Source organism: Bos javanicus, chromosome 2, assembly GCF_032452875.1.
Source record: "Bos javanicus breed banteng chromosome 2, ARS-OSU_banteng_1.0, whole genome shotgun sequence".
Lineage (NCBI taxonomy): Eukaryota > Metazoa > Chordata > Mammalia > Artiodactyla > Bovidae > Bos > Bos javanicus.
This window is the reverse complement of record NC_083869.1, coordinates 21,718,496-21,745,341: the sequence shown is the minus strand read 5'-3', so window position 1 is coordinate 21,745,341 and position 26,846 is coordinate 21,718,496. Positions and strand designations below refer to the sequence as shown.

Below are 26,846 nucleotides of genomic sequence, written 5' to 3'. Positions count from 1 at the left end.
TCCTGTGGACAGAGGAGCCTGGAGGGCTGCAGTTCATAGAATCGCAAAAAGTCAGACATAACTAAAATGACTTAGTGTGCGTGTGTGCCTGTGTGCGCGCGTGCACACACACACACACACAGAATGACCATGTGGAATTAATTGACTTATGTGGTTATAGAGACTGAGAAGTTCCATGAACTGATGTCTTCAAGCTGGAGACTCAGGAAAGCTGATGGTATAATTGAACTGGATCTGAAGGCCTGAGAATCAGGGAGGCCAATGATATAAATCCCAGTCTGAGAAAATAAGATGGAATGGCCCACTTCAGTAGTGAGACAGGGAGGAAAAAAGTGAATTCTTCCTTTCTCTGACTTTTGTTCTATTCCTCAATGGACTGGATGATGGCCACCCACATTGGGGAGGGCAATCTACTTTACTGAGTCCACAGATTCAAATGCTGATCTTGGCGGGGAGGGAGGCCCACTAGGGAGGGGATATATATATATATATATATATATATATGTATAAAATTATATATATAATTTTGACTGATTCACATTGATGTATGACAGAGACCACTACAACACTATAAAGCAATTATCCTCCAGTTAAAAAAAAAATCTCATCCAGAAACACCTTCACAGACACTAGAAATAAAGTTTAATATACATACTCCTGTGCCCAGTCAAGTTGACACATAAAATTAATCATCACAGGCCTTATACTTCAGTAATAGATTATCTTAAGGGAAAAATTATTCTAAATGAATTTGTGTATGGAAATGGCTTAGAGAAAAGCCCTTCCTCTCCAGCCATAAATCAGTAGCAGTAACTGTTGAGAAGAGGCAGGAGAAAAGCCAGGCCCCCTAACAGTCTCACTTGCATGGTGCATATGGGTTAGCTGCCTATAGGAGTGAGAGATACCTTCTGTGTCCAGGCTCCCGCCTGACATGTGTCAGCATGTCAATGAGCAGATGAGTTGGCCTAGAAGAGAATAGGTCCTTTGTGGGTTCTGTCAGTTACAGTTTAAATATTTATGAAGAATTTTAGGTGTTCAAAGAACAGATGTTCTACCTTTGAGAACAGTGTGTGTGTGTGTGTGTGTGCACGCACACGCACATGTTTAAAACAGAGACGCAAAGAAAGACAAATAATAAGTTAGTCATAAGTATTTAATCCTGTCTACATTTTTCCTTAGACTGTGGAGTCAGTCATGTTAAGTTATGGGACATTAGAATTAGGTAATATCTGATAATATCTGGGTGATGATGGCATGAGGAAGAAAGGAAAGGGGCAGTAAAAAGAAGTATGAAAGATAATTTCTAAATAAATCCTTCCCTATCCTGCATGCTCCTGTGCAATGTGACTTTGCTACTCATTTCATCTAATCAACTGCTTGATAATTAATATAGAAAGGTCATTTTCATTAAAAGAATACGTATATGAATATAAGATCATGTTCCTCTGCTGACTCTAACCCATCTCGAAGTAAGTAACTTACTCCTTTTCCAATTAATATGTCAGATGCTGCTAGTTACCTATTCAGCTTTATTCTCCCCTTCTCTCTTACTTACAGGATCCTGCTCCCAGTTAAAAAAATACTGAGCTTCCCAGGTTCACTTACAGTTAGGAATTATCAATGGTTTGTGAGTTGAAGTTACTTGGCAGTGCCTCTAAGAATGCTTAGAAAGAAGTTAGAGGCAACTGGTTCATTTTTTTTCTTTCCTTTTCTTTTTCCTGCCTGGAATATGAACCAGTGTCTGGAGGTGAAGCAGCAATCTTGCAACCATGAGTACAGAAACAACACATTAAGTATGGAGAAGCTGGGAAAGAAAAGGAGCCGGATACCACTCAACCATAAAAAAGAATGAAATTTTGCCATTTGAAACAACATGGATGGACTTGGAGGGCGTTATACAAAGTGAAATAACTCAGGCAGAGAAAGACAAATACTATATGATATCACTTATGTGTGGAATATAAAAATAAAACAAGGTAGCACCCGCTCCAGTACTCTTGCCTGGAAAATCCCATGGACGGAGGAGCCTGGTAGGCTGCAGTCCAGGGGGTCGCTAAAAGTTGGACATGACTGAGTGACTTCACTTTCACTTTTCACTTTCATGCATTAGAGAAGGAAATGGCAACCCACTCCAGTGTTCTTGCCTGGAGAATCCCAGGGACGGGGGAGCCTGGTGGGGTGCTGTCTATGGGGTCACACAGAGTCGGACACGACTGAAGAGACTTAGCAGCAGCAGCAGCAGAGATATAGAGAACAACCTAGTGGTTACCACTGGGGAGAGGGGAAAGAGTATGGGGAAGACAGGGGTAGGGGATGAAAAAGCACAAACAGTTACATACAAAATAAATAAGCTACAAGGATATATTGTACAGCACCGGGAATATAGCCAATATTTTATATGACTGTAAATGGAGCATAATCCTGAAAAATTGTTAATCTCTATGTTGTACACCTGGAATTTTACTATACATCAACCATGTTTCAATTAAAAAATAAATAAGGAGTCTGAGTTAACTTTCTTTTAGAGTAGCTACAGCAGCCCTTAACTGCCTATTTATGGACTTCATGGTACAGGAGAAAATCAATCTATTTGGTTAAGCCACTGAGTCAGGTTTCTGTTATGTGCAGTTGAACACAATCCAAACTGATACATAATTCTGTAGATTTACACCTGAAACTTTTTTGGATTTGGGGCTGTGATTATAGTGGCCTATTCTCTCACAGAATTTACATTAACTTACATCTGTCTTTTTTCCCTTATCTGCTAGGTATTTCTGCTGGGACCAACCACAAGACAGAAATCATAATAGTAATTTGAACAGGGAAAATTTAATATAAACTTTGTTAACCAGTAAAAGGTATCTAACTACTAAAAATGGGAGAGTAGGTTCTCAGGGGTCTAGAAGCAGGAACTATAAGAATAGCTGCTACCCTTGGCTGAGGAGGAGAGGGCATGGCTGTCGCAGGAACCTGCAGTCCACAGTCCACTTGTGGTGAAGAAACTTGCTGGAGGCAGGGGCCGCACAAGCGAACCACGAGGATTGCTGAGGTGAACACAAGCAGGCCTCTGCTGCAAGCCAATCCACCTGAAGGAGAAAGTCCTTGCTCTTGTTCTGGCTTCCCAGTGTCTTTCCAGCACCCTCTATTGGCCAAACCTAACGTTCTGCCAGTTGTCATAGTGGAAATGCCTATAGGGTTCAGCTGTAGAACAGAAACAAGGCAAAGAAGCATGGATTTCTAGCTGAGAGTCATAAGTTACTAATTAGCAGAGATGGTAAGATTTTTAAGGGCAGGAATTAGGCCTAATTCATATTTATGTCTTCCACAGCAGCTAACATAAAGTATTAAACATAGTAGTCACTCAATAAATGTTTGCTCAGTAGTAACTAAGGTACTGAGTATGGTTGAAGTAACTTGCAAAAACTTATTCTAACTAAAATTTTAGGCTGTGGGGACAAATTGGAATGACCTCTAGAATTTCTTTTTCTTACTTGTATTGCAAAATTCAAACTTAGAGAACTCGAGGAACATTTTCTTCTTCTTCTTTTTTTTTAATGTGTGGCATGAGTTTGTTCAAATAAACATTCTGTGTGTGTACCTAAGAAGGATTCTGTATTTATAGTCTTGTGTACCTAAAGAATTCATTAAAAAAACAAAACAATAAAGTCCTTTATTGACCTGTTCTGTGATACAAAGGGGCTGCCCAGGTGGCTTAGTAGTAAAGAATCCATTTGCCACTGCAGGAGATGCAGGAGATGTAGTTTCGATCCCTGGGTCTGGAAGATCCCTGTAGAAGGAAATAGTAACCAGTTTCAGTATCCTTGCCTGGAGAATCCCATGGACAGAGGAGCTTGGTGGGCTACAGTCCAGGGTGTCACAAAGAGTTGGACACAACTGAGCTTTCCTGAAGAATCCCTTGGATAGAGGAGAATGGAGGGCTACAGTCCTTAGGGTAGCAAAGAGTAAGACACGACTGAAGCGACTGAACGCGCATACATGCATGCGTGAATGACTGAGCACACACAGTGCACGTGATACAATAGAACATTGGCAGAAATGGGACATGAGCAGAAGCAGAATAGGCCCTGGGCTGGCTTGTGAGGCAGGCAAGGTCTGTCGGTGATTAGTCCTTGACTTTTTTCTCAAAGCCACTGGTCTGTCAGTGGGCAGCTGACTCTCTGCTGGCACCTTGTACTTTCTTGGTGTCTCGTGGCTATGTTAGGCTCTCCATGGCAGCAGCTACTGAAGCTATCTCTTCCAGGTAGTTTCCACTTCTGAGCTCTTACCCATGTAAAATCTAACTTATTGCTTGCTTCAGCAGTGCATATACCAAAATTATAGTGATACAGAGAAAACTAGCATGGCACCTGTGGAAGGGTGACATGCAAACCCATCATGTATTCTATATTTTTATAGTCTGCTACTATATTCTCCAAGCCAGGCTTCAGCAATACGTGAACCGTGAACTTCCTGATGTTCAAGCTGGTTTTAGAAAAGGCAGAGGAACCAGAGATCAAATTGCCAACATCTGCTGGATCATGGAAAAAGCAAGAGAGTTCCAGAAAAACATCTATTTCTGCTTAATGACTATGCCAAAGCCTTTGACTGTGTGGATCACAATAAACTGTGGAAAATTCTGAAAGAGATGGAAATACCAGACCACCTGACCTGCCTCTTGAGAAATCTGTATGCAGGTCAGGAAGCAACAGTTAGAACTGGACATGGAATAACATACTGGTTCCAAATAGGAAAAGGAGTACGTCAAGGCTGTATATTGTCACCCTGCTTATTTAACTTATATGCAGAGTACATCATGAGAAACACTGGGCTGGAAGAAGCACAAGCTGGAATCAAGATTGCTGGGAGAAATATCAATAACCTCAGACATGCAGATGACACCACCGTTATGGCAGAAAGTGAAGAGGAACTCAAAAGCCTCTTGATGAAAGTGAAAGTGGAGAGTGAAAAAGTTGGCTTAAAGCTCAACACTCAGAAAACGAAGATCATGGCATCTGGTCCCATCACTTCATGGCAAATAGATGGGGAAACAGTGGAAACAGTGCCAGACTTTATTTTTGGGGGCTCCAAAACCACTGCAGATGGTGATGGTAGCCATGAAATTCAAAGACACTTACTCCTTGGAAGGAAAGTTATGATCAACCTAAGATGGCGTATTCAAAAGCAGAGACATTACTTTGCCAACAAAGGTCCATCTAGTCAAGGCTATGGTTTTTCCTGTGGTCATGTATGGATGTGAGAGTTGGACTGTGAAGAAGGCTGAGCGCTGAAGAATTGAGGCTTTTGAACTGTGGTGTTGGAAAAGGCTCTTGAGAGTCCCTTGGACTGCAAGGACATCCAACCAGTCCATTCTGAAGGAGATCAGCCCTGGGATTTCTTTGGAAGGAATGACGCTAAAGCTGAAACTCCAGTACTTTGGCCACCTCATGCGAAGAGCTGACTCATTGGAAAAGACTCTGATGCTGGGAGGGATTGGGGGCAGGAGGAGAAGGGGACGACAGAGGATGAGATGGCTGGATGGCATCACCGACTCGATGGACATGAGTCTGAGTTAACTCTGGGAGTTGGTGATAGACAGGGAGGCCTGGTGTGCTGCGATTCACGGGGTCGCAAAGAGTTGGACATGACTGAATGACTGAACTGAACTGAACTATTTACCTCACAAGTGGAGAAGGAATGTGAATGCATCTAAGAAGGGGAGAGAATTACAAATACATTTCCTATGTTTTAAAAATAGAGGTTTCAAAAATGGTTCCCAATATGAGAAGGAATGGATTGAAGGGAACAGGAATAGATGCTAACCCTCTTTGAATATACTTTGCTTTCTGGATTTGGATTTGGAACCATGCAACTCATTTAAAAAAGTGGAAAAAAATTAAATCTCCTACAAATTGAAACAGATGAATTCTAGGTATCTAGTTGGTAGCATAACCACAATTTACTCTTTGTAGGTACAAAGAGTCCAGAAATGGATAAAAAGAACAAACAACTCCTTGATCATCAGCTTCATGCTCCTTGGCCCCTTTGCTGTTCCTCCAGCACCCCAACCATACTGCCCCACAGAACTACATGTTTTGCTTCTTTAGTTTGGAACACCTTATGTTTACTTGGCTTAACCTCCACTTCATTCAAGTTTTTGCTCAAGTTACCTCTTAAGTGTGGCTTTCCTGGATCCTTTACCTAACTTTATATTTCTCTGTGGCTGTTATTGCTACCTTGGCATCATGTATGGCCGGTTTGTTTGTATCTCACATTAGACTCTAACTTCTTCAAGAGATGGGAATACCAGACCACCTGACCTGCCTCCTGAGAAATCTGTATGCAGATCAAGAAGCAACAGTTAGAACTGGACATGGAATAACAGACTGGTTCCAAATCGGGAAAGGAGTACGTCAAGGCTGTATATTGTCAACCTGCTTATTTAACTTATATGCAGAGTACATCATGAGAAACACTGGGCTGGAGGAAGCACAAGCTGGAATCAAGATAGCCGGGAGAAATATCAATAATCTCAGATATGCAGATGACACCACACTTATGGCAAAAAGTGAAGAACTAAAAAGCCTCTTGAGGAAAGTGAGAGAGGAGAGTTAAAAGTTGGCTTAAAACTCAACACTCAGAAAACGAAGATCATGGCATCTGGTCCCATCACTTCATGGCAAATAGATGGGATAACAATGGAAACAGTGACAGACTTTATTGGGGCTCCAAAATCACTGCAGATGGTGATTGCAGCCATGAAATTAAAAGACGCTTGCTCCTTGGAAGAAAAGCTATGAGAAACCTAGACAGCATCTTAAAAAGCAGAGACATTACTTTGGCAACAAAGGTCCATCTAGTCAAAGCTCTGGTTTTTCCAGTAGTCATGTATGGATGTGAGAGTTGGATCATAAAGAAAGCTGAGCTCCAAAGAATTGATGCTTTTGAACTGTGGTGTTGGAGAAGACTCTTGAGAGTCCCTTGGACTGCAAGGAGATCCAACCAGTCCATCCTAAAGGAAATCAGTCCTGAATATTCATTGGAAGGACTGATACTGAAGCTGAAACTCCAATACTTTGGTCACTTGATGAGAAGAACTGATTCATTTGAAAAGACCCTGATGCTGGGAAAGATTGAAGGTGGGAAGAGAAGGAGACGACAGAGGATGAGATGGTTGGATGGCATCACCAACTGAAGGGTCATGAGTCTGAGTGAACTCCGGGAGTTGGTGACGGACAGGGAGGCCTGGCGTGCTGCAGTCCATGGAGCTGCAAAGAATCGGACACGACTGAGTGACTGAACTGACCTGATATGATAGCAGGGACTTTGTTTTGTTTATTGCTAGATCTACATAGCCTAGAACTTGCTTGATCTATTTATAGGCACTCACTCCATTTTTAAGCAATGAGGTTGGAGAAGGAAAGGAGAAACTGTTAAATTTTCTTCACATGTGCATGTGTGTGCTTACCTCTGCATTATTTGATATGTTACCATAAGCATGAACTTCAACAGTTAAAAAAGCAATATGTTAGGAAAGTTTTAATTTATGATAACTGATAAATGTATTATATTATCCTCTCTGTGGCACCTGCATTAATGAAACCAAAGGGAAGCATTATTAAATGTTGAATTTCAGTTCTTGGTGATGGGCTTGGGTGTACTTTTAGGCAGTAGCCCTATCCAATATATTTCAAATTGTATTCAAACTCTAATCTATTCATGGTAAGGCTATTCCTGTTTTAAAGCATCATGTATGTGTGGATGTGGGTGTGTGCTCCTTTTTATCTATATATTGGCTGGAGTTTCTTGTATTCTTTTATGTGATAGAAAGGTATATTGTCAGTTTCAGCTATATGTGTGTGTATATACATTTACACACACACACACACACACACACATGCACACACATGCCATGCCATGCCATGCCATGCGGCTTGTGGGATCTCAGTTCTCCAAGCAAGGATTGAACCTGGGCCGTGGAACTGAAAGCAGTGAATCCTAACCACTTGACCACCAGACAACTCCTGTATTACTCTACTTTTATTTAGTTTTTCACATTTTTTTCCTTTAGATTCATGTGTCAATCATTCATTCAACAAGCATTTTATTTATTTATTTTATATAATTGTGAGCCTGCTTTCTATAAGGATTTTCTTTGCTGAGAATTCTAGAATAAAATATGTAGTAATTAAGGTAAAATTAAAAGCCTTTTTTTCCCTGGCCCCCTACTACTTTGCTATTAAAATCCTCTGGTCTTCTATAGGTTTTCATGCTACTCTCTCAATTCATCCCACCCTTGTAACTTTGGCTGCTTTGCCTGACAAAGCACAGGGGGACCTCTGAGTGTTCAGTTACCTCTTATATATATCAACAAAATACATGTTACTCAAATTCAGCTGAAGGTTAAAAACAAAACAAATGGGGGGGGCAGACTAAGTGCAGTGTTAAGAATTAGAACCAAGTTTTGTTAACTGTCTCTATTTGCTATCGTTGCTCCAAGATCATCTAGACAAATAGTATTTCCCTTGAGATCTGATAATTTCTTCCCACATTACACTTCTCTTGTCTTGGAGTTTTTATTTAATTTGGACCTCTAACCTGCCAGAATAGTAACCCTTTTGGCTTACTCATCCCATGCTTTGACATCCAACCAATTTTCTCTTAAAAACCATCAGGAAAAGAATCCCATCAAAATTGTCTTTCTAAAATAATGTAAGTAACGTATAACTACAGGCTTATAAATAATCAAAGCAATATAAAAATATAGCCAGCAAAATTATAACTGTTGTTTATCCTCCTCCCCAATATTGGTTTCCTCCTTAAAAATAAAAATTATTAACAGTATAGTGTGTACCTTTCTGGGCTTTCTTGGTGGCTCAGATGGAAAAGAATCTGCCTGCAATGTAGGAAATCCGGGTTCAAGCCCTGGTGGGGAAAATCCCCTGGAGAAGGGAATAGCTACCAGTATTCTTGCCTGGGTAATTCCATGGACAGAGGAGGCTGGCAGGCTGTAGTCCATGGATTTGCAAACTTTCACTATATTTTTACATGGAAAGAATTGGACATGACTGAGCATCTAAGAATATAGGAATATTGATATATATGAATAGAGTTTTTAATTTTCTTAAAAATTTATATCTTATTTTCAATGAATAGTGCTGGGAAAATTGGATATTTGCATGTGAAATACTGCAAATCTTACCTCATACCATATACAAAAATTAACTCAAAGTGAATCAAAGACATAAATGTATGATGTGAAACTATAAAACCCTTAGAAAAAATCTCCATGACAATGGATATTGTAATGATTTCTTGGATAAGAAACCAAAAGCCAGGCAACAAAAGAAAAAGATAAATTGGGCTTCATCAAAATTAAAAACTATGCATCAAAGGACGTTATCTAGAGAGTGAAAGGACAACCCACATCATGGAAGAAAATATTAAAAATCATATCCCTGATAAGGTATTAATATTCAGAATATGTAAAGAACTCCTACAACTAAACAACAAACCCCTCAAACAACCTAATCTAAATATGAAAAAAGGAATTCAATAGGTGTTTTGCCAAACAAGATATACAAATGGCCAATAAGCACATAAAAAGATATACAACATCACTAGTCACTAGGGAAATGCAAGTCAAAACCACAATAAGATACCATTTCATACCAATAAGAAAGCCTATGATCTAAAAAAATGAAAAGTAACAATTGTTGATGGTGCAGTAATCACTGGAATGTAAAATGGTGTAGCTGCTATTGAAGACAATGTGATGTCTCTTCTAAAAAGCTAAATAAAGAATTACCATATGATCCACAATTCCACTTCTAAGTATATACTCAAAATAATTGAAAGCAGGGACTCAGATACTTGTACATCTGTTTATAGCAGCATTCTTCAGCATATTCCAAAAGGTGGAAAAAATACAAATGTCCATCAACAAATGAATGGATAAGCAAAGTGTGGTATATACATTCAATGGGATATGTATGCTGGAGAAGGTGTGGAGAAAAGGGAACCCCCTATGCTGTTGCTGGGAATGTAAGTTGGTGCAGCCACTATGAGAAACAGTATGAAGTTTCCTTAAATACTAAGGAATATAGAGTTACGTATGATCTAGGAATCCCACTCCTGGGCATATCTCTGAAGAAAACTATAAATTGAAAAGATGTATGTACCTCAGTGTTGATAGCAGCACTATTTACAATAGCTAAGACATGGAAGCAACCTAAGTGTCCATCAACAGATGAATGGATAAAGAAAATATGCCTTCTTTATCCGATCATAAATGGAATATTACAACAGAATATTACTCAGTCATAATAAAGGATGAAATATTGCCATTTGCAACAGCATGGATGGACCTCGAGATTATCATACTAAATGAAGTCAAGTCAGACAGAGAAAAACAAGTATCATGTGATATCACGTATATGTGGAATCCAAAAAAAAAAAAGTGATACTAGTAAACTTATGTACAAAACAGAAATGGAGTCATAGAAAGCAAACTTAAATGCGGAAAGGGAGTATTGCTGTTCTGTTGCTAAGTCATGTCCAGCTTTTTGCAGCCCCATGGACTGCAGCATGCCAGGCTCCTCTGTCCTCCACTATATCCTGGAATTTGCTCAAATTCATGTCCACTGAGTTAGTGATGTTATTAAACCATCTCATCCTCTGCCACCCCATTCTCCTTTTGTCTTCATTCTTTCCCAGCATCAGGGGCTTTTTCAATGAGTCAGCTCTTCGCATCAGGTGGCCAAAGTATTGAAGCTTCACCTTCAGCATCAGTCCTTTCAATGAATATTCAGGGTTGATTTCCTTTAGGATTGACTGGTTTCATCTCCATACAGTCCAAGGGACTCTCAAGAGTCTTCTCCAGCACCATAGTATGAAAGCATCAATTCTTTGGCACTCAGCCTTCTTTCTGATACAACTCTCACAGCTGTACATGACTATTAGAAAAATAGTCTTTCACTATAGAAAAATAGTCTATGACTATTAGAAAAATATCTTTGACTCTATGGACCTGTGTTGGCAAGGAAATGTCTCTTTTTTTTTTTTTTGCAATCCCTAAGGTTTTATTAACATGAGTTTCCAAAAACAAGCATCCATATTAGTGTGGGAGGAGAGGGAAGGGCAGGGAGAAGGAATTCTGCTCTACTGGTAATAAAGCTCCAAGGTTCATCCATCATGGATTTCATAGTACCCCAGAGAAACCTGGTCCTTAAAAATCTTGTTCCACTTCTTCAATACAATCTTGTTCCAGTGGTGCCAGTTTGGGCTGTGATCAGCTTCTTAAGGTCCCCAATGGTGTCGTCAGTATTGCATGTAATGCAGACCTTCTTCCCCAGATGGTCATTGCAAATGACTTCAATCATCCTGGCTGGAGCTTAAATTGCCTAGAACCGACTGATACCACAACCTCCTCACTTGAGTCGATGTCTCTGCTTTTTAACATGCTATCTAGATTTGTCATAGTTTTACTTTCAAGGAGGAAGAGTTTTTTAATTTTGTGGGTGCAGGCACCATCTGCAGTAATTCTGGAGCCCAAGAAAATAAAATCTGTCACTGTTTCCTCTTTTCCCCCTTCTATTTGCCATGAAGTAATGGGACTGGAGGAGAAGGCAATGGCACCCCACTCCAGTACTCTTGCCTAGAAAATCTCATGGACGGAGGAGCCTGGTAGGCTGCAGTCCAGGGGGTCGCTAGGAGTCGGACACGACTGAGTGACTTCACTTTCACTTTTCACTTTCATGCATTGGAGAAGGAAATGGCAACCCACTCCAGTGTTCTTGCCTGGAGAATCCCAGGGACGGGGGAGCCTGGTGGGCTGCAGTCTATGGGGTTGCACAGAGTCGGACACGACTGAAGTGACTTAGCAGCAGCAGCAGCAATGGAACTGGATGCCATGATCTTAGTTTTTGGAAAATGCTGGGTTTCAAGCTAGCTTTTTCACTCTCCTCTTTCATACTCATCAAGAGGCTCTTTAGCTCTTCTTCACTTTCTGCCATTAGAGTGGTATCATCTGCATATCAAAGGTTGGTTGATATTTTCCCCAGCTATCTTGATTTTAATCCCAAGCAAGCTAGGGATTCATCCAGATTGGCATTTCACATGAAGTACTCATGTGAAATGCAGGGTGTCAATATACAACCTTGTGATACTCCTTTCCCAATTTTGAACCAGTCCGTTGTTTCATGTCTGGTTCTAACTGTTGCTTCTTGACCTGCATATAGGTTTCTCAGGAGACAGGTAAAGTGGTCTGGTATTCCCATTTCTTTAAGAATTTTCCACAGTCTGTTGTGATCCACACAGTCAAAGACTTTCACGTAGTCAGTGGAATAGAAGTAGATGTTTTTTCTGGAACTTGCTTGCTTTCTCCATGATCCAGTGCATGTTGGCAATTTGATATTTGGTTCCTCTGCCTCTTTGAAACCTACCTTGAAGATCTGGAAGTTCTCAGTTCATGTACTACTGAAACCTAGCTTGAAGGACTTTGAGCCTAACCTTGCTAGCATGTGAAATGAGTACAACTCTACAGTAGTTTGAACATTCTTTGGCATTGCCCTTCTTTGGGATTGGAAAGAAAACTGACGTTTTCCAATTCTGTAGCCATTACTGAGTTTTCCAAATTTGCTGACATATTGAGTGCAGCACTCTAACAGCATCACTTTTAGGATTTGAACTAGCTCAAATCCACTAGTTTTGTTCATAGTAATGCTTCCTAAGGCTCACTTGAATTCACATTCCACCATGTCTGGCTCTAGGTGAGTGACTACATCATTGTGGTTATACAGGTCATTAAGACTTTCTTGTACAGTTCTTCTGTGTATTTTTGCCACCTCTTCTTAATATCTTCTGCTCCTACTAGGTCCTCACTGTTTCTGTCCTTTATTGTGCCCATTCTTGTGTGAAACGTTCCCTTGATATCTCTAATTTTCTTGAAGAGATATCTAGTCTCTCCCATTCTATTGTTTTCCTCTATTTCTTTGCATTGTTCATTTTAAAAGGCCTTCATATCTCTCCTGCTATTCTCTGGACCTCTGCATTCAGTTAGGTATATCTTTCCCTTTCTCCCTTGCCTTTCACCTCTCTTCTTTCCTCAGCAGTTTGTAAAGCCTCCTTAGACAACCATTTTGCCTGCTTGGATTTCTTTTTCTTCGGCATGGTTTTGCTACAAGCCTCCATCCATAGTTCTTCAGGGAAAGATATAGGGATGGGTAAATTGGGAATTTGGGATTAACAGATACACACTAGTGTATATAAAATAGATAAACAACAAGGACCTATTGTATAGCACAGGGAACTACATTTAATATTTTATAATAACCTATAATTGAAAAGAATCTGAAAAAGAATATGTATATATATTTATATATAACTGAATCACTTTACAGTATACCTAAAACATTGTAAATCAACTATACTTCAGTTACAAAAAAAAAAAGAGAGACAGAAGTAGGCTTTAGAAAATTGAGATTTTTAAAAATAGAAACAAAAATTATGACTGAAAAAAAATTATTGTATCTCAGCAAAAGAATTTGATACATGCAATAACATGGATGAAATTAGAAAACAGTAAAAATAAGGCACATGCAAAAGGATGAATATTGTATGATTCCTCCTTTATGATGTACTTAGAATAGGCAAATTTGTAGAGATAGAAAATATTACTAAAGTAGAGGCTACCAGGACTGAGGAGAAGGGAAATGGAGAGTTGTGGTTTAATGGTTACAGAGTATCTCTTTAGAATGCTGAAAAATTCTGGAAATGAATAGTGGTGATTTGCTGGGAGAAATATCAATAATCTCAGATATGGAGATGACACTACCCTTATGGCAGAAAGTGAAGAAAAACTAAAGAGCCTCTTGATGAAAGTGAAAGAGGAGAGTGAGAAAGTTGGCTTAAAGCTCAACATTCAGAAAACAAAGATCATGGCGTCCGGTCCCATCACTTCATGGCAAATAGATGGGGAAACAGTGGCTGACTTTATTTTTCTGGACTCCAAAATCACTGCAGATGGTGACTGCAGCCATGAAATTAAAAGACACTCCTTGGAAGGAAAGTTATGACCAACCTAGATAGCATATTCAAAAGCAGAGACATTACTTTGCCAACAAAAGTCCACCTAGTCAAGGCTATGGTTTTTCCAGTAGTCATGTATGGACGTGAGAGTTGGACTGTGAAGAAAGGTGAGTGCTGAGGAATTGATGCTTTTGAACTGTGGTGTTGGAGAAGACTCTTGAGAGTCCCTTGGACTGCAAGGAGATCCAACCAGTCCATCCTAAAGGAGATCAGTCCTGGGTGTTCATTGGAAGGACTGATGCTGAAGCTGAAACTCCAATACTTTGGCCATCTCATGCGAAGAGTTGACTCATTGGAAAAGATCCTGATGCTGGGAAAGATTGAGGGCAGGAGGAGAAGGGGACAACAGAGGATGAGATGGCTGGATGGCATCACCGACTCGATGGACATGAGTTTGGGTAAACTCCAGGAGTTGGCGATGGACAGGAAGGCCTGGTGTGCTGCGATTCATGGGGTTGCAGAGAGTTGGACACGACTGAGTGACTGAACTGAGCTGAACTGATGATTATTTCACAGACCCATTATTTCATTAGGACTGAAACATGGCCATGGTCTTTTTCAATCATTTCTTCTTCACTTATTAGCTGGGATTATTCTACAAGGAAAAACTTTCCCATAGCAACTATTTTTATTATCTTGTATTAGTTAGGATAGAAAAGGCAGAAGAAATTGTTAATTTTTTCCCTTTATTACAGTTTTCAGAATAATGAATCATAGGTAATTTTAAACCATCAGGAAATGAGTACAAGAATGATTTAGAGTGGGTGATATATCTTTAAGGAAATTTGGGTGATTTCTTTATTTGAAAAAAGCCTGTTTCTAGGTGTTCTCTAAGGTCTCTTCGAGCTCTTACAGCTCATAATTTTTCTTATTCATAACACTTATGCTCTATTTCTCAATTTTGAAAGGAATTTTGAAAGGAATTTTGAAAGAGTTTTGAAAGGAATCAGTTAACAGTTCTAGGGTTCTTCAGGCTGTAAGATATCCCTTTAACATATAGCATACTTTGTTTGCCAAATAATTTGCAATAATTTTGTGGGTTTGTGTCAAAATACTGGATAGGTAGCTCATATTTTGGGAGGAAACTACTTCATTATTTTTAAAATATTTTACGCAAAAAAATTCACCTAAATTTTAAAATTTTAAGTATTAAAGAAAAATTGCAAAAAGAGAAGTACTGTTAACCCTTTACCCTGACACCAATTTTATCACTTTCTATACTTTTTCATATTCTCTCTTATTCCTTTTGTTTGTACACATGTATGGTGTATGTATGGTATTGTCTTTATACATAAATATGTCTCTATATCTATCTGTATATGTACACAGATGTTATATTTTTATTTTTTCTAAATCATTTGAGAGTAGGTTGCACACATCATGTCCCTTAATATTTCTCTGCATATTTCCTAAGAACAAGAAGATTTTCTTACATAATCACAGCAATCAATTCAGAAAATTTATCATTAATAAAATATTTTTATTCAACCTACAACCTGTGCTTGTTTCATCAGTTGTCCCAATACGGTCCTTTATGGGAATTTTTCCCCTCTCATACAGGACCCAGTCCAAAGTCACTTATTGTATTTAGTCACCGTGTCTTTTAATCTGTTATTATCTAGAACATTTCCTTAGCCTTTCTTGGTCTGTCATGACATTGACATTTTTGAGGAACCAGGTCAACTTCATTCATTTTATCTTGCCATAACCATATAGATTGCTCAGTTCTCAGTCATAAATTACAGAAATTGCCTATGGCTGACTGACCAGGAAAGGTATTTATTAAAAAGGTACTGGGGAGCTCCTTGACATATCTCAATAAATACACTTTATTTTGCAAATATATGCAAATATTGTTTCATATACATACATAACTATTTTTGTTTACAAACAAAAATAATATTTACTGAGAACTTCTAATGTGTCAGACACTGTCCATATTACAAAACATGACCTATAAGATAAACGCTCTTTCAAATACTCCTGAATCCCATTTTTAAAATGAGACGATTATGATTAGGGGGATTAAGTAGCTTGCCCAAGGTCATACAAGTAATAAGGGACTGAGTGTTCAAAGTCAAGTTGTGTCTGACATTAAAGTCCATCATCTTCACTTCCACACTCTTATATGGCTATAACTTGAAACCTTTCCCATAAGATATTAGCTAGAAGATAAATGATCTGTGATAACCTGAAGTATTAAATATTATTTCAGTAAATACTAGATTATAAGAGGTGCATGCTGAAAAACATACACAAAATATAGCTTTTTTCCATCTTAAAAAACGTTCCACAGACATGACCTAATGCTAGAGTTGCTGGCCAGAAAATCCTCAGCGTGCACATCAAAATGTACCCACTTGGGGGCACCCACAATGCAGCTTTTCGGCTTGTTTTGCTGTCCAGAAGCTGTAAGCCTTGCAGAGCTGCAGCTGAGCCAGCTGATGAGCTCAGGCTGCTCTACAGGACGCAGACAGCCACATCTGATGTCTCAAGAAAGCGCCTCCTGTATCTCCAACTGGGAGGAATATTTTCCTTAGCATGTTGCCTGCACAATAAATTGTTATTATGTGCTATTTAAAACATTAATACTTAGTACATTTGCTATGGGCCATTATTAGAACTTAATGACCAAAACCAAGAACTAAAAATAACTTGCTGATTAAAAATGATATATTTGTCCAAAGGAGTTTTCAGATTTATGTTATGCCAAAATTAGGAACCTAGTAATTAACCAGCAGGGGGTAAAAATGTGTCCTAAAATCAAGCTAAGTGTTTCAAATTGGTTATGTTTTCTCACCTGAGGAGTGCTCTCTGGTGATCCCTAAAGCAAGGAGGGCTTCTAGCTAACATAAGTCAGGGATCTGGTCTTTAGTTCTATCTGATAGTAGAGATATTCCTGAAATTTACTGATGTCAAAGATGTCATTGACCCAGATGTGTCATTGACCCACTGCCATGGCTGCCTGGAAAGGGATTATCATCTGCAGCATAAGGAGTGAAGATATGGGAAATGAGGTTGTACTGGATGTGGCTATCACAGTGTCATTTATAGCTACAGTCTCTGCTAAAGAGGAGATGAAGTGGCCATGTTCTGTACCATATAAATCTTCCTTTCCTGGCTTCCCTGGTGGCTCAGAGGTTAAAGTGTCTGCCTGCAATGCAGGAGACCTGGGTTTGATCCCTGGGTCTGGAAGATCCCCTGGAGAAGGAAATGGCAACCCACTCCAGTATTCTTTGCTCGGAGAATCCCAGAGTCGGACATGACTGAGTGACTTCACTTTCACTTTCACTTTTCCTATATACAGCTGATTGCACTAGAGGGAGCCAAAATATTGACTGGAGAGCAGCTTATAGGGTGACCTGGCTCAAAAAGCACTACTACAAGCTGGACCAATCATAGGCTTGCTTGTGGGAATCCAATCTGGGTAATAGAACATGAGGTGGGCAACAGTAGGCGCTGGTATGAAAGTAGAGAGGGGGCTACAATGCACAATAGAGGCCAAGAGCAAAGCCAGGTATGAGGAAGCTAAGCTGTAAAGAGGCTGAGACAATACTTAGTGTATTGGTTGCTGTCATGTCTGACTCACTGCAACTCATGGACTGTAGCCTGCCAGGCTCCTCTGTCCATGGGATTTTCCAGGCAAGAATACTGGAGTGGGTTGCCATTTCCTTCTCCAGGAGATCTTTCTGACCCAGGGATCGAATCTGGGTCTCCTGCATTGCAGGCAGATTCTTCACCAACTGAGCCACCAAGGAAGCCCAAGACAATAATTAATAGGAACCTATGAGAAGGAGAAAAGATGGAGAAGAGAAATCCAGTCTTTTGTGGGAGGAGTAGCAAGAAGTGTGAGGAGAAGTAGGGAGAGGGAGAGGGCTGAGCCCTGTGGAGATGGAGCACTAGAGGGAAGAGTCACAGCTCTCTTTTGCAGTGCAGTTTCTAATCCACCCTCATCCTTGTTCCTCAACTGTCATGAGATTCTGGCTCCATCTTGAGTCTTGGAATAAACAGCCATCATTGTGGGGATTCGAGTGAATATCCGTCCTCTTCCAATCAAAGTACCTAACTAGGAGTGATGTGGGAGAAAAATATTAGTTTCCAGAGTCCTTTTTGAAAAAATGTGTTAAAATATACATAATATAAAATTCACTACTGTAGTAATTTTTAAGTATACAGTCCAGAGGGCTTCCCTGATGGCTCAGATGGCAAAGAATCTGCCTACAATGTGGGAGACCTGGGTTTGATCCCTGGGTTGGGAAGATCCCCTGGAGAAGGGAACAGCTACCCACTAATACCAGACCACCTGACCTGCCTCCTGAGAAATCTGTATGCGGGTCAGGAAGCAACAGTTAGAACTGGACATGGAACAACAGACTGGTTCCAAATAGGAAAAGGAGTACGTCAAGGCTGTATATTGTCACCCTGCTTATTTAACTTATATGCAGAGTACATCATAAGAAGTGCTGGGCTGGATGAAGCACAAGCTGGAATCAAGACAGCCAGGAGAAATATCAATAATCTCAGATATGCAGATGACACCACACTAATGGCAGAAAGTGGAGAAGAACTAAAGAGCCTCTTAAGGAAAGTGAAAGAGGAGAGTGAAAAAGTTGGTTTAAAACTCAACATTCAGAAAACACAGATCATGACATCTGGTCCCATCACTTCATGGGAAATCAATGGGGAAACAGTGGAAACAGTGCCAGACTTTATTTTTGGGGGCTCCAAAATCCCTGTAGATGGTGACTGTAGCCATGAAATTAAAAGACGCTTGCTCCTTGGAAGAAAAGTTATGAACAATCTAGACAGTGTATTAAAAAGCAGAGACATTATTTCGCCAAAAAAGGTCCATCTAGTCAAAGCTCTGTTTTTCCCAGTAGTCATGTATGGATGTGAGAGTTGGACTATAAAGAAAGCTGAGCTCTGAAGAGTTGATGTTTTTGAACTGTGATGTTGGAGAAGACTCTTGAGAGTCCCTTGGACTGCAAGGAGATCCGACCAGTCCATCCTAAAGGAAATCAGTCCTAAATATTCACTGGAAGGACTGATGCTGAAGCTGAAACTCCAATAATTTGGCCACCTGATGCGAAGAACTGACTCACTAGAAAAGACCCTGATGCTGGGAAAGATTGAAGGTGGGAGGAGAAGGGGACGACAGATGAGGAGATGGTTGGATGACATCACCAACTCAATGGACAAGAGTTTCAGTAAACTCTGGGAATTGATGATGGACAGGGAGGCCTGGCGTGCTGCAGTCTATGGGGTCTCAAAGAGTTGGACACGACTGAGCGATGGAACTGAGTGACTGACTGACACAGTTCAGAATCATTAAGCACATTCACATTGCTGTGCAACTACCACCACTGTCCATCTGCAGAACTTTTCATCACCCCTAACTCTGTACCCATCAAACAATAACTCCTCCTGTCACCTCGTGCAGCCCCCGGCAACCACTATTCTACCTTCAGTCTGTACAAATTTGTGCAGAGTCCCTTTCAAATGAATAATATTGGTATAAATTGTTAAGATATTATTTATGATTTATATAAATTGTATTTATATTAAATGGTTAGGATGTATTTACAATATTGGTATCAAATAGTTAAGATATTACTCACATTACTGATATTATTAAATGGTTAAGACATTTTATTTAATATTACATTTGTTATAATATTATACAGGTATGCATAGTATACATATCACTTGTGGTTAAGATATTTATCTTACTTACTTAAATGGCTAAGATATTATTATTTATCTGGACAAAGCCACTGCTCAGAGTTTTGGGGGAGCTGGAGTTATCCCAAGGAGCCTGGGAAATGTAGACTATTGATTGTGCGCAGTCAGTTAACTGCAGAAGGAATACCAATCAGACAGGAAACCAAATCTGAGTAGGAAGCCCCAAGGGCGTCTGAGATGTTGAGCGATGTCTTCAGTTGTGTTCTAGCAAAGGGGTTGGTGTGTTTAGAGGAATAGTGCTTGATGTATGAAGTAAAATAACCTTGCTTGTGGGGGAAGGACCGAGATCTGGGAAGAAAGGAGGCCAAGGAAATTGTGGGTTAAAGTCTGCCATCTCTACATGGCTAGAGTTGACTTATTATACTAATTTGATCCCTGAAGTCTGTACTTTGGAAACATCCTTCTAAGAGGCTTCCAAATGTCATAGACCATATAATTTTCTAGTGGCTATTCTGGACCCTCAACAGTGTGGGGTCTATGAGGAGATGAGAGTAAGCTTAACTTTTACTTAAGGAGCAAGGGTTTGGGGAACTGACTTGATGAGTTTTCAAAGAAGCTGAACCGGAAGTCCAAATCACAAAATCCAAATTAAGGTATCAGGCAAGGTGAACTGGGATCCTGTAGCAAGATTCTCTGAGCTGCAGCTATGCTGGTGATACTCAATGGCTGGTATCACTTTGGTTCTGATGAAAACAGGATCCCAGACAGCATGTGGAGGGAGATAAGAACATGATCCAAATCTTGGGAAAACCAGATTGACTAGAATGAAGTAGATTGAGAGTTCCAGCTGAGCAAACACACTCAGAGCAATGCTGGACCACTGGATAAACCAGAGCTAGAGTCAAAACTCCTGCCTTCCTCCTGAATATTTATGACAGGGATTCACGTTAGAAGACTGTTGTTCCTCCCTTCCAGACAAGATTGACGAAAGGAGAAGCAGTTCCTAAACAAAGCCATGGTTGGTTCTCTTCAGCATAACAGCACGGTGGTCTGAGCTGCAAGGTTGAATGTGTCAGTGCCTACTTCTTGGCTTGAAAACACAAAACAGCCTGTGACACCTAGGGTCTTGCTGGAGAGTTGGGATAATCTCATCACTTTATCGACTGATTCCTTCTTTCAGACCATTCCAAGTTAGGTTAACAGGGCAGAGTCTTGAGCTTGTGCAAATTCCCTACTTCATAGATCATCAACCAAGTTCTAGACATAGAACTACTGTGTTTGATGAAGGTGTTTGTGCCGACAGTTGATCTAGGAGGCTGTGTTGTGTACTGGCCGCTGGGACTTCACGTTACCCTACATACTTGTTCATCTGTTACCTGCCACTCTGATGCTCTCTTAATGGATCTTATTAATACTATTAATAACAGAGCTGTTAAGAGTATTGTCAACAGATAGCCTTCAGCTGTTAGCCCCTTCATGAACTCCTAACAAAAGAGACTGGCCTTGCCCAAGAGCCACCCTCTACAGGGCAGCCCACACCCAATGACTGACCAACGGGGAATGTAAAGACTCTGACGTCTTGGCCCAACTTGAGACGACAGTTACCTCCAGCCCTGTACTAGTTCCAGCACTTCCCACAGAGTCAGCTTGATTTCTCCCATTGCCCAGTCTTGCTTCTGTCCCTGCTCTGGTCTGAATGTTTGTGTCTCCCCAGAGTTTGTATATTGAAGTCATAACCCAAAAGGTGATGTATTAGTAGACAGGGGCTTTGAGAGGTGACTAGATCATGACGGTAGAGCCCTCATGAAGGAGATTAGTGCTCTTATAAAAGAGATTCTATAGGGTGCTCTAGCTCCTTCTGTCTTGTGAGAACATAGTAAGAAGCCTCCTGCTAGGAACCAGAAGAGGGTCCTCACCAAAAGATGCGACCATGCTGTTGCCTGGATCTTGGACTTCCAGTCTCCAGAAATGCGAGAAAAATTCCTTTTGTTATGAGCTGCCCATCTGGTGGCATTTAATTATAGTGGCCGGAACAGACTAAGCCTCCTTCCTTCCATAGGTACCCATCTCGAGGGTCCTTTAAAAACATCCCTCTCTGGGCCTCAGTGTAGTAGATACTGGTCCTCACTCTTAGTTCTCGTTCTCAAGTCCGTGTACTGGTGACTTGTCTTACTCCCCAGTCATCACACTGGGGTCTGGGCCTGTTCTGACTTGGTCTTGATGTGGATGCTATTGCCATTTCCATTGATTTGAGGACATTGAGCAACACTGGCTAAATGCCAGTAGCATTCCCCAGCTGTGTGCAGCCAGAAATGTTTCCAAATATTTCCAACCTCCCCCCTCCCCCAGCTTGTTCTGTCACTCTAATTGAAAACCACACCATCAGCACACCTTCCTAGAGTGAGGCACTTTGTGCTCATTGTCTGAATGCAGAGCATACCTTACCAGCTTGCTGTTTGTTGCTGTGGCTTGCTCTGTTCATCTGTTAGGATGGCTGAATGGCCACTCAGTAGGTCCACTGGTGGGGGCCATGGGAGACTGAGATAAGGGAAATGAGGGTGAGGGCTAATAAGGTCCACACAACACCACTGTTAAATGTAACTATTGTTGATAAGAATATCGACCACTTAATTACGACTTACCACTCATTGCTGCTAAGTTGCTTCAGTCATGTCCAACTCTGTGCGACCCCAGAGACGGCAGCCCACCAGGGATTCTCCAGGCAAGAACACTGGAGTGGGTTGCCATTTCCTTCTCCAGTGCATGAAAGTAAAAAGTGAAAGTGAAGTCACTCAGTCGTGTCCAATTTCTCGAGACCCCATGGACTGCAGCCTACCAGGCTTCTCCATCCATGGGATTTTCCAGGCAAGAGTACTGGAGTGGGGTGCCATTGCCTTCTCCGTACCACTCATTAGCTCACTTAATTTTCACAATAACCCTATGAGACAGATACTATCATTCTTCTATTTTACAGGTAGAGAAATTGAGGTAAAACACAATTAAATTACTTGCCCAAGGTCACACTGCTAGTAGGTGACCAAATTGAGAGTCCCCCATAGGAAGCAAAGTCCCCTTGCTTAACTTCACCCTTCATATTGTTCTTATCAGTGTTAAATGGACTTAGAGACCAGAACAGTACCAAGGGCTATCATCATTATCTTACAATAGATTAGCTATTGATAAATTGAAGGGAAATCAAGTATTTGATAAGTCTCATTTTCCAAAGAATTATATTAAGATTTAATCCATGAATCTGAGTTTTCATCAATTCAGAGCTCTCCAGCAGTGAGTTTGGTCTGTGTAAGATCCTGATCTTGCCCTCAGAGTGGCCATTTGGCAGCAACCTTTCCCATTCATTCTAGTGGGATGTGCAGATATCACCATGTCTACTTGTGCCTTGATGTGACACCGGTAGTGAAAGCACAGCAAATTAATGGATATTTCAAGTTTTCTGGCTCTTGCTTTCTTTGTTGAATACTTACACTAAATGTGCTGAGTTTAGGGTTAAAGGGGCTTTAGGGTTAAAAGGCTCCCTGGTGGCTTAGATGGTAAAGAATCTGCCTGCAGTGTGGGAGACCTGGGTTTGATCCCTGGGTTGGGAAGATCCCTTGGAGGAGGAAATGGCAACCCACTCCAGTATTCTTGCCTGGAGAATTCCCTTGGACAAAGAAGCCTGGCACAGTCCATGGGGTTGCAAAGAGTTGGACACGACTGAGTGACTGAGCAGAGCACAGGGTTAAAGGGTTTTTTTTTCTGTTTTTTATTTTCTCAATTTAGACTTCTTGAAGATTTAATTTTCTTATACTATAACAGATCTTTTCCTGGCTGGGAAGAAGACTAGGTTTCAGTATTCAAGAGAACCAGAGCAGTGACACGCCAGTAGAAAAGAGTTTGGGGATATTATATTAGAAGATACTGAGTTCATGAGATTAAGAGAGTATACTGAGGTGGGAAGAGATAAATTAGAAATTTGGGATTAACATACACACACCACTATATATAAAATAAACAAGAAGGGTCTACCATATAGTATAGGGAACTATATTTGATATCTTATAATAAACTATAATGGAAATGAATCTGAAAAATAATAGATGTATGTATATATATAATGTGTGTGTATAAGTGAATCATTTTGTTGTACATCTGAAAGTAATGCAACATTGCAAATTAACTATACTTCAGTTTTTTAAAAAATGGTTAAAGAAAAAAAGAGAGTACATTGAAATTGGGTGTAAAGTTTATGGTGCTTTGAGAAAGGGTGATCTTGATGGTGACTCAGAGCACACAGGACTTTGCCAAAAGCCACAGATTATATAAACTTTTATCCTATCCAATAGCTTAAAATAAAGAGATCAAAAAGTCAAAGAATTATTTAAGCAAAGATCTGTACAAATGTTCTTTCAAAAAAGACTTATCTGCATTTGCGGAAGTCTGAAGTCTTTCTTCCCAAAGTCTTCACAAGGTATTCCAGGCTTGTTAGAACAGGGCTTCTCACACTTGCTGTCCATTAGAATCACCTGAGATTTTTTTATTAATAAAATTCCCGAGGCACAGGCTGCATCCTAGACCAGTTATATCAGAATTTCTGGGCCTGAGACATAGGCATCAGTCTTTTTTTTGTTGTTTGTTTTTTTAAATTTCTCAAGTAATCTGAACATTTGAGAACATGGTTTAGAGCAGTGGTTCTCGAGTTGCACTAGAATCATCTAGAACAGCAGCTCCCAACCTTATTGGCACCAGGGATCCGTTTTGTGAAAGGCAGTTTTTTACATGGATCAATGGTGATAGGGGGCTGGGAATGGTTTTAGGATGATTCAAGAACATTACATTTATTGTGCACTTTATTTCTATTATTATTATATCAGCTCTACCTCCAATCATCAGGCATTAGATCCCAGAGACTGGGGACCCCTGACCTAGAGAGTTTCTTAAATCAGATTGCTGGTTCTCACTCCTAGAGCTTCTGATTCAATAGTCTGGGATGGAGCCTGAGAATTTGCAGATCTAGCCATCTTCCCAATAGTGCCAATGCTGCTGCTGGTACAAGGAACCATGGTTTTGAGAACCACCAATTTGGAGAATTATTTACATATTCATTAATGCCATCTGAAGACATGTAAGTCATACATTTTTTTTCTGGGCAGCTTAAGTAGATGCAACATCCTTGGAAACTTGTCTAACCACAGTTGTGAGCTCACTGCACACATTGGTTCTTTGGCAGAGTTACATTCATGCCCATCTGTTAGGCTGGCAGCATGCCCACGGAGAATGTGCTATGCCAATTTCAGCAGGGCATAGGTGCTAACCAAACACGGTTGTGGAGGGATGGTTTTCATCACACAGTGAGTGCTGTTTCTTGGGCCAGGTGATCCTGCTGTTTGCAAACAGCTCCAGTCTGAGGCTACATGCTTTCTTACATCTGTAGATACTTGACATGATTAAAAAATAAATAATCAACAAATGGTTGATTATATTTCTCCCTCAATCTGCCTTAGTGTTGTAATTGGGCATGTAGAGAAGTACTCTCTCTTCAGTGAGCTGGAAGCCATTCATAAGGACTTTACACATGTAATGCTTGAAAACAAAAAATTTGGATCAACTGCATGCATTTGTTTGTAAATGTCATTATTTGGTTTTTTTCTTTCTGTATATTTATTAAAATTTTTCTTTATCTTTTTAGTTATAAAATATGTATTATCTTTGCAGTTTTTATTTTTCAATTTATCTTGTTTTTGGCTGTGCTGAGTCTTTGCTGCTTTGCATGAGTTTTTTCTAGTTGTGGCAAGTAGGGGCTTCTCTTGTTGTGGAGCACAGGCTCTAGCCACACGGGCTTCGGTAATTGCTCAGTAGTTGCAGCGCTCAGGCTCTAGAACACAGGCTCAGTAGTTGTAATGCACAGAATAGCCGCTCCAGGGCATGTGGAATCTTCCCAGACTAGGGATTGAACCACATCCTCTGCCTTGACAGGAGGATTCTTATCCACTGTGCCACCAGGGAAGTCATCTTTGCTTTTAAATAAAGGTTTCCATTCTGTTTCTGAGCTAGGCTTTTTTTCCTTTTATCAACAGTTTTCTGAAGTCTCTGATTTGACTCTTAAAATAAGAGTTCTATAAAAATGTTAGCAGAAAATGGAGTTTTCTGCTATACAATTCCAATTACATTATAAATCAATTACATTGATTACAAATCAAAGTGTATTTATTTCATTTGTCCCATAATCAAATGTGGGTTTTAAGGAGATCTTTGAACATTTTTAGATTAAAACATTAGTTTTCAGATTAAAAACTCCTCTCAGTTCAGTTCGGTACAGTTGCTCAGTCGTGTCCAACTCTTTGCGACCCCATGAACTACAGCACGCCAGGCCTCGCTGTCCATCACCAACTCCCAGAGTTCACTCAAACTCACGTCCATCAAGTCAGTGATGCCATCCAGCCATCTCATCCTCTGTTGTCCCCTCTCCTCCTGCCCCCAATCCCTCCCAGCATCAGAGTCTTTTCCAATGAGTCAACTCTTCACATGAGCTGGCCAAAGTACTGGAGTTTCAGTTTTAGCATCATTCCTTCCAAAGAACAGCCAGGACCGATCTCCTTTAGAATGGACGAGTTGGATCTCCTTGCAGTCCAAGGGACTCTCAAGAGTCTTCTCCAACACCACAGTTCAAAAGCATCAATTCTTCAGTGCTCAGCTTTCTTCACAGTCCAACTCTCACATCCACACATGACTACTGGAAAGCCTTGACTAGATGGACCTTTGTTGGCAAAGTAATGTCTCTGCTTTTGAGTATGCTAGCTCTTGAAAATAAATACAAAGTAAAACAATAAAAAAAGAAACCTATTAATTTTTAGGAAGAACCCCATTAATTTATAAGGGCTGCAAAATCTTTTAAGAAATCATACAGATTATGCTGGGATGGTACAAGGGAAACTGGTGCTGGGAGAATGAAGGGTCAGGGAAAACTGAAAAGAAATAGCCCTCTTTCTTTCCTGTGGTTTCGATTTTATATTTGATTAAGTGGACTTGAAAGAGGTGTCAGAATCTGAAGCATTATTTACCTCAACTTCCAGGGAAAGGAACCT

At 40.3% G+C, this 26,846-nt stretch overlaps 1 non-coding gene and 1 pseudogene across 1 annotated transcript; one reads left to right on the top strand and one right to left on the bottom strand.

Moving 5' to 3' along the window:
- The first annotated feature begins 4,307 nt into the window (after positions 1–4,307).
- Positions 4,308–4,412, top strand: LOC133236057 (U6 spliceosomal RNA). Its single transcript, XR_009732717.1, has one exon. It is a non-coding gene; the product is annotated as a U6 spliceosomal RNA (small nuclear RNA).
- Positions 4,413–11,157: 6,745 nt separating this feature from the next.
- Positions 11,158–11,414, bottom strand: LOC133235469 (ubiquitin-like protein 5; annotated as a pseudogene).
- Between the last annotated feature and the right edge of the window lie 15,432 nt (positions 11,415–26,846).